A 7,142-nucleotide genomic window follows, 5' to 3' on the forward strand; every position below is an offset into this window, starting at 1 on the left:
AAGACTGACAGGACTGAGCACACCTACAGCAATGGAGAGGAGAGGATGCTTGAAGCACTTCAAGTTGTCTCACTTGCCTTTTGCCACACTCAGTTTTTAAGGCTTGTCTGCTCTGTTGAGATGATACACAGTGGCTGAAAACTCCTCCAACTACCCTTGGAGACCTACGCTCCAGCCTTAGAGTGTTGGAAGTATGAGGGGAAGACTGGCTTGGAGAAACTCACCACTTTGGTTGTCTATTGGCCCATTAATATTTCTTTGTTTAGTTAGTTTTAAAAAATAATTTGAAAGATAAAAAAACCAAAACCAAACCTGGAATATAGAAACAATCAGGTCTGAAATCTGCAAGTTTTGGAAAGTCATATTTCTGACATTTAGGTGTTAACTTCTCTCATGTGGTTTAACCCCTGGTACTCTTATGAATGAGGACTCTTAAAGCCTACCTAATGGATATCAATGCTGCAAAGATGGGGAAAAATAATAAGTAAACATAGGCTGCTTCTTTTTTTTTTTTAATGAAACTCTCAAGTGTCCTAGTGACAAACATCATAATGGGGTGTCTGTGGGAGTCCCATGCCACAATCTGGCTGTTGGTGTGGGTGCTGCAGTCACTTCATCCCACCACCTTTCCCAGAGTGACTGCTGCCTGCCTCACTACCTGACATAGCTGGCCACGGACCTTCTCGGGCAGCTGAGGCAGTCTCCAATGCTGGCTGTCAGTGTGGGCTGAAAAGCCACAGAAAGGGAGGCTTGTGCCAGTGGCAGTTCCCTGCATTGCTATGGCAACACATCTGTTTCCTCCACTTCCCATTCCCTGCCAAGGGAGAGCTCCAGCCCCACCAGTGTCAACACAAGCCCAGGAGAAGTCCAATTCCCAACAAAACATCTTTTCACCAGTCCCTTGCTCCCCAAGACGCAGTCTTCTCTGCAATGACTGCAAAAACCCTTAATCTCCTACAAGGAATTTGTCTTGTTGCTGCTGCCCTGTTCATGAAAAAGTGACAGAAACCTGGAACACTCAGGTGTCCTTGCAGTATTGGGGTCAGCAGCACCTTTCCCAGCCATGGGTATCATCACACAGCACAGGACACAGCAACCTCCTACCTTATCACTTCACATTTTTTCTGGGATTGCAAGCTTTTATTTGCCCTCCTCAGAGGCTTGATGATCAGCGTTTTCCTTTCAGATTTCCCATGAAAGATCTTTTGTTCTGGAAGAAATACGGCTCACAGGAGTGTGGATTATGGTCCTAAGAAAGGAGGAGCTCTGAAGAAGTTGTGAATGGCACAGCTCCTGTGGCAGTTAGACCATTAACCTCTGAGGTGCTTGAATGCCAGCACTGGCCAGGGTGAGCCCCTCATGCAGCTGGTTTCTGATATCAGGCACAATCAGCAGTTTGGAAGCACTTCCTCTCTGCTGTCACAACTTCTGCAGAAATAATTGCTGGTGAAGGAAGAGTGTGTGCTTGGCAGTTCCTCCAGCACCTTACCAGGGCATCCATGCCAAGCTCCCAGGAAGGGCCACACAGGCCCCACTACCTGCTTAGCCAATCCAGCCCTGAATAGGTAGGACCACTTGATTGCACTTCCACTGGGCAAGAGCCAGACTTTGCAAAGCCATTCCTACCAGCTCAGAAAGTTACTTTTCTATTCAGCCAATCCATGCCCTGATAAGCTGCCCAGCGTGAAATACCCTTGGCTTCATAGAAGCTTGGCAGCTCACTGAAGGAACAGGAGTAGAATCCCCCAAAAGTCAGGCTGCATTTTTAAGGAACATTATAGCCTCATAATGTTGGTGGTACTTGTTTACCATGTCTTACCCCTTTCAGCATCCACATACGGGTTATGACATGCTGCTGGCAATAGTGAGAAGGTCAGGGTTCCCAAAATGCCACAGGCTGCACATTGGGACCTTACAACAAGGCTGTAGCAACAGATTTCTTATACTTAAATAATAAATTCTGTCCCTTTGAGCCCAGCAATCTCCTACACAGCACATCCAGTACAGAGATGCTGCAGTCAAGTGGGTGAAGAAATGGCCTCACAGGTAGCTCACCTTCAAAACATAGAAAAGAGGTGCAGCTCTGCTCCTTCCAGCTGTCCTGTGTCCCACTACGATGAGCCTGCCCCTCTCACCCTCCACCCCTGAACTGCACAGCATTGTGTGTCTCGAGAGACATTAAAACACGGTAAACAAGATTGCAGATCTCATCAGCACTGATCCTGCCTGCATTCACTCTCGGAACTTCAGCTTCCTGAAGTTACTCTTTGCCAAGGGGATTTCTTTGCTCTGTGGTTTTGTTTGCAACTTGTTCTGGACTTGTAAAAATCTCATTTAGTTTCTAACTGTAGCCAGCAACTTGTCCCTAAGGGTAACCTTGTTACTTTACTGAAGTTCCGTCATTCTTTAACTACTTTCTTGTCTCAGCTCACAGTAAGGAAACAGGATGCAACAGCTTTGCCAAAATATTTTACTAAACAAATAGAACTGCAGGCAGTCTCCACAAGCCAGTCTAACAGTGCCACATGACCCCAACTGGCAAGGAACCAGGGTTACATTTAAATTCAATTCCAATTCAGAAAAACATCAACACTTATTTACCACAGCCCATAAAATTCATGTGACAAAATACGTCCAACAGACAGCTTAGTAGCCCTCTTACTGTTGTGTAAAAGCACAACAAATCAAGTCAGCACATGCTCTCCAGTATCACACCAGTCTGGTAGCAACACATGCACTAGCAAGTGACTCCTCACTGAAAGCTCTGTGTGCTCAGGGTTCTCAGAGCATTTGGCAGCCCTAAATGCCCTAAATTCCCTTTCCCCCTCTGTCTTGTTCCCAGGTAATCTTTCAATTGTCTGAAGTAACTAAGGGTCCACACATCTGATTTGACCCATTGACATTGCCATTACTGCTCCCAATGTTGATGCCACTGCCACCTTGCCCCATCAAGGATGCTGCTAGATGTGTTACCTAGAGCCTGCAGAATAGTTCAGCTTGTCTGCAGTGTAGGTGTTTTACTCCATGCCCTAGGATCGCACACCTTGCCAGTGCTGCCCGTTGTAGTACCTGGGAATATGGCTCTGGGCAGACCAAACCCCACTGGTCATGGTGATTGCATTCCTTGAAGCTACTGTGTTTGTTTTCTCATTGGAAGCTTAACCTCTGGGCACACTCTGTCTCTCCCTGACACAGGACAGATGTAGGAAGCCCTGCTCTGAAAGCCATCTCCACTTCAGACCTGTCCACCTGCAGGCAGCCCATGTGTGAGGAGCCAGCATGGCCCTACCTACCACCATGATCAGACTCACAGTTTACTTGACAGCTATTAGCCACAGCCCAGTCACAGCACAGCCTATTTCACAACAAGACAGTGATAAAAACATACATTTCCTGCCAGCATAAGCTCCTTGAAATGTGTGCCTGGAGCCAGAGTGAGGTCCTTATCTTGGTCTAGGCTTCCGTAAGTAGAAGCTCAGGGCCATTGTCATCCATGCACATCTGCTAAACCTTACACTCCCCTGGGTCACACCAGTCCTCTCTGATACCAGTGCAGATGGGACAGGTCCAACCTAGATTTGTCCATCAAGTCCTCTGCACCCAGCACTACAAACAAGAGCAGGATGTATGACAGGAAATCAGGAGCTGAGCCTGGGGCATATGGGCATCCATGCATGGGTGGAGGTGGACCTGCAGAGACCTGCTGTGATGAGCCAGCCCCCTGCTGCCTGCCCAGCCCTGACCAGGTGCGGCCCCTGTGAGGAGGCTGAGGGGCTCATCCTCACCATCCTGGTAGACCTGATCCTGCCTCTGAGCTCCTGCAGCAGCCCTGGCCTTTGCCTGTGGCCATCGCTCCCACATACCCAATGCTCATGAAGAATGGAGGCAGCAGTGGGAAACAGAATAAACCTAATGGCTGCAGCTAAGGCAATCACAGATGACAAAAAAGAGAAACAGAAACTGCTTTTTCATCTGAAACTTAAGGGCTTCATACATGCCCCAAAGGAGAAGACAAACATGCAGTTTTCTTACCAGAGGCCACACTATGGAATGCAATATAGGCAGACAAGCAGACCGTCATGGGAATGGGAATTCCCAGCAGTTATTTCACATACAGTGAAGGACAAACTGGCCCTACTGTTGCTGCTTTCTGACAAGCAGATGACATAGTGGCTGGTGGGGTTATGCCCTGGAAGCCCCTGGGCTGTGAGGCAGGGGTTTCTTGGGGTATGGTACCTGCTCTAGTTCACTCCTGCTCCCTAGCGCATGTGTTCAGAAAACTCGACAGAAGAGGTTTGTTTGGACTTACCTAGCTTGGGCCCTGAACTGCTCCTCCCACCAGCATACAACAAACAGGACAACCTCTGCTCAAGAATGATGTCATTACCCCAGGTATCTCCAGGGTGGTTTCACCTGCATTGATGTTCCCATCCAGCTGGGTGTGGCCCCGAGATGGTATCTCCTTCAGGACCTGTGGGAAGGAGCAGGGCTGTGAGGAGCAGAGCAGGTTTCCCAGTCCTCTGCATCTTTGCAATGAGCAGTCCAGAGGTTAAGAGCAGGCACCATCAGCAAGGCTTCCTGTACTCCTCAGCAAGGCCAGCTCCATCCCAGGGGCAGCATGTCCCCTGGACAGCTCCATAAGGGCTTATCGATGGGCAAAGCTTGACTCAGTTTGCTGTGTTTACTGCTCCCCATCTCTTCCTGGGACCTGAGAGGAGCATTTTATGCTCCCTCTCAGCCGAACAAAGGTCTCAGTATAAAGAACCAAAACTGAAACATATTACTGCTTCCAACTTAAAGATACAAAGGAATGAGGAAAATGCCCCATGCCAAACATGGGCAGCATGAGCCCATCAGGAGGTTTACATGGGTTATGTCAGACACAAGGGCTAATATCACCATTTCCCTGCTGGCACAGGCATTGACTAGGAGGAGGCAGAAGCCCTCATAGCCCCATCTGCACCTGGGCTGGTGCAGGTATTTGAGCTAACAGAGCCCCCAGCTTCCTGCAGCAGAGCACAGGGACCAGAGGCAGGGAGCTTTCCTGCAGGGGTGGTTTCTTTGCTGGCCATTGATCTGGCTGCCAAAGTGAGGGGATGGAAGCAAGACCATGTGGCTATAAATCCTGTCAAGTCTAATGATATTTTTTCCAAGCATATTTTCCTGACTTCCCTCCCAAGGGATCAAACCCAAAAGAAAGTTAGATTTGATCTTCAACCCAGAAACAAAGCGTTTCCCAGACAAATAATCACATTGCACTTTGACAATGTTCATTATTACAAAAGAGCATTTTATTTCCTTTTTTTTTTTCTTTTTTTTTTCTGGGTGTCCTATATAGCAAGGTAGCACTATGCAGGTCTGTTATGATATTAAGATTCTTGCTACACAGATTTGAAGTTTGTCCATTTGGTCAAATTTCAGTTTTTCCTTGGCATTCTTACAGGACTTGTCACCACTTAAGCGCATGAATTATTGGGAGTGCTAAAAACGTGATAGGAGACCTGGAGCAGGCGCTTTCCAATCAGAATTTGCAGAACGTTGTTGGGCAGGCTAGATGCAAGAGGTCAGCACAAACCAATTGACAAACTGGCAGATGCACCTCTCCAGCTTTTCATCAGAAAGTAGATTTGATTTGGGGGCTTAATGTTCTATTAAGGTTGTCGCCTTATTTTTGACTCGCTTTCTCATCTCTGCTTCCATTATACAGAAGATTTGCATTATGTTTAAGCAACAATGTAAAAATGCCTTGCCAGAATTCTGAAATTGCTGTTACTTGTGAGGCACCTGATTAATGCAAGTAGTTATACAAACTCTTTGTGTGTGTATATATATATATATATAAACCATGCCAAAAGTATTATCCACAAAATGTCCATTCAGTCTAAGTCAAATACTAGAGGTCACAGAAAAGCCTAGTATGCATTGCCTGTGAATATACATATGAGCAGTACATGAATCACTGAGTAAATATGGCACTTTTACAGATTTTCCTGGATGTCACACAGAATTAGGAAACAATCTTCTCTTAGTCGACGTGTTTCTGAAATACTGTAATGGGGGTTTGGGAAATAAACCCCACAGACTACACAGTAAGAACTTTAGAAAAGTCAACAGTGCAGCTACCTGAGTTTGTTTCATTAAGTTTAATCAATTAACAGTAATGTGATATCATTCACTGTGAGCCTGAGGGTTGCCTACTCACAAAAGCCATGCTGCCTAACCCTGCTACAGATAAAACAGCACAGCTCTCCAAGCATGTGGCTCGGCAAGATAAGGAACTGACGTAGCAGCTCAGCACCTCCAAAGTGACTTGTCCCACCATCTCCTTGCCTGGGGCCGTGGCTGAAGAATCCTGTCCCCTTGCAACTCCCACCCTAATGTCTATCCAGTCCTTGAGAGCACTAATCCACCAGAAAAATCAATCCCTTTTCTTTTTTTTTTTTTTTCCCCTGGCTTTTTAGCTGGTTTAACAAGTTGATTTGTCCTGTGGAGGGATCAAACCAGCACCAGACCAGTAAAGGTACAAGAGAAGCAGCTGGAACATGTTGACAGGAATAGGGAGCATGGGAGGAGAGCACTGCCCCTTTTTGGTGGCAGTGAGTTGTTTGACTGAGCTGTCTCAGGAGATCCAAACCCTTGGAGGAGATACAGTTATTAGTGCAAAAGTGCTTACACCAGTATAGTTTATTCCTATCAGAGTGAATAAAGATATGCCAGCAGAAGGCACTTTATGCTCATGTAACTGTGTCCACATGAGGGGTTGCACTGGTATAATTGGTAACAAACTACCCCCATCTCCTGCACATGATCCCCTAAGTGATATATTTACAAAAATGGCACAGAACAAGTCTCCAACCTTCGGCTAGGAGGCGTGCATAACTTCCACTCAGAAAACAGACCAGAAACTCCACATGAAACAACATTAGACGCAAAATAAATTAGGGCTTTAAAATGCTACATGTAGGAATATAAAGATCTGTTAAAAAAACCCAAAACCTTTAAATGTAATCCCATATTTCAAATCTAAGTAAGAGAACTATACAGCTCCACCAATTACTTGGACATTTTAAACAGTTTACATTCATCAGGGACAACAGCACTTTGGTTTACATAATTAGGTTAATATGAGCAATGAAGCATTT

The sequence above is a fragment of the Dryobates pubescens genome, chromosome 11, assembly GCF_014839835.1.
Source record: "Dryobates pubescens isolate bDryPub1 chromosome 11, bDryPub1.pri, whole genome shotgun sequence".
NCBI classification, from domain to species: domain Eukaryota; kingdom Metazoa; phylum Chordata; class Aves; order Piciformes; family Picidae; genus Dryobates; species Dryobates pubescens.